Source organism: Propithecus coquereli, unplaced genomic scaffold, assembly GCF_000956105.1.
Source record: "Propithecus coquereli isolate 6110/MARCELLA unplaced genomic scaffold, Pcoq_1.0 Scaffold536, whole genome shotgun sequence".
Classification (NCBI taxonomy): domain Eukaryota; kingdom Metazoa; phylum Chordata; class Mammalia; order Primates; family Indriidae; genus Propithecus; species Propithecus coquereli.
In genome coordinates this window covers 746,820-748,658 of record NW_012151241.1, presented here as the reverse complement: position 1 = coordinate 748,658, position 1,839 = coordinate 746,820, and the positions used below count along the sequence as shown (strand labels likewise).

The 1,839-nt window shown below is 32.4% G+C and overlaps 1 protein-coding gene across 1 annotated transcript in view; it reads left to right on the top strand.

Moving 5' to 3' along the window:
* GOSR1 (golgi SNAP receptor complex member 1) overlaps nt 1–1,839 on the top strand; it is a 51,057-nt gene that overhangs the window by 31,764 nt on the left and 17,454 nt on the right. The window lies entirely within an intron of this gene.

Below are 1,839 nucleotides of genomic sequence, written 5' to 3'. Positions count from 1 at the left end.
TTTTTTTTTAGAGGCTTCAGAAACAAATTAGAAAATGTTTCCTTGATATTTCATAGATTCTTTATGATTCAGGTAGTTTTTCAGGATTTTCAGTCCTTTCTAAACCATTTATGTAATGAACCATAAATAGAAACTATGATCCCCCCATTCTGTCATAAGCTTTCTGTTCCTATTATAGTTGAACAAGTTTTTTGACATTTTTATTTTGTGTTTTTTGCACCAGAATGTTTGTTTAAAAATATCTTGAGGAGAAAAAAGAAACAAAAACTGTGTCCTGATTTATTGTTGACTTCCTGTTGTATATATGTTGTATGTAATCAAGATAGTGTGATATTAGTAAAAGAATAGATAAATAGATCAATGGGACAGAATAGAGACCCCAGAAGTAGATCCACCCAAAGATGGTCAACTGATCTTTGACAGGAACAAAGGCATTCCAATGGAGGAAAGATAGTCTTTTAAACAAATAATGTTGGAACAACTAGACATCCACATGTGAAATAATAAATATAGACACTGACCTTACATCTTTCCCCAAAATTAACTCAAAACAGATCATACACCTAAAGGTAAAATACAAAACTAGAAAACTTATAGAAGTCAGGAGAAACTCTAGGTGACCTTGGATTTGGCAATGAATTTTTAGATGCAATACCAAAAACACCATGAAAGAAAAAAATTGACATGATAGACTTCATTAAAATTAAAACGTCTGCTGTGCCAGAGACATTGTTAAGAGAATGAAATGACAAGCCACAGACTGGAGAAAATATTTGCAAACACGTATGTAATAAAGGTCTTATATCCAAAATATACAAAGAACTCTTAAAACTCAAAAATTAAGAAGTGGGCAAAAGATCTGAACAGACACCTTAACCAAAGAAGATATGCAGATAACATATTAAACATATGAAAAGATGCTTAACATCTTATGTCATTAGGGCATTGCAAATTAAACAATAGCGAGATACCACTACACACACCTATTAGAATAGTTAAAATCCAAAACACTGAACACACCAAATACTGGCAAGGCTATGGAACAATAGGAACTCTCACTCATTCATTGCTGGTGGGAATGAAAATGATACAGCCACTTTGGAAAACAGTTTGGCAGTTTTCTTAAAAAGCTAAATATAGTCTTATCAGACATTCCAGCAGTAATACTCCTAGTTATTAAAATATTTATCTGAATGAGTTGAAAACTTCTCTCTACACAAAAACCTATACATAAATGTTTATAACAGCTTTGTTCATAATTGTCAAAATTTGGAAGCAATCAAGGTGTCTTTCAATAAGTGAATGGATAAACCATGGTACATCCATACTGTGGAATATTATTTGGTGAAATAAAGAAATAAGCTATCAAGCCCCGCAAATACATGGAGGAACTTTAAATGCATAAAAGAAGCCAGTCTTCAAAGGCTACAACTGTCTAATTTTAACTATATGACATTCCAGAAAAGGCAAAACTATGGAGACAGTAGAAAAATCAGCCATTGTCAGGGATGGGAAGGAGAGGAAAAATGAATAGTTGAAGCACGGGATAATTAGGGCAGTGAAACTATTCTATATGATGCTATAATGATGAATACACGACATTATGCATTTGTCAAAACCCATAGAACTGTACAATGCAAAGAATAAACCCTAATGTAAAGTATGGACTTTAGTTAATAATATATGCATATTGGTTCATCAGTTGTAGCAAATGTGCCACAGTAATGCAAGAGGTAATAGTAGGTAGAGGAGAATGAGTGTACAGGAACTGTGTACTTTCTGCTGAATGTTTCTGTATATCTAAATCTGTCCTAAAATATAAGTCTATTAATTAAAAAA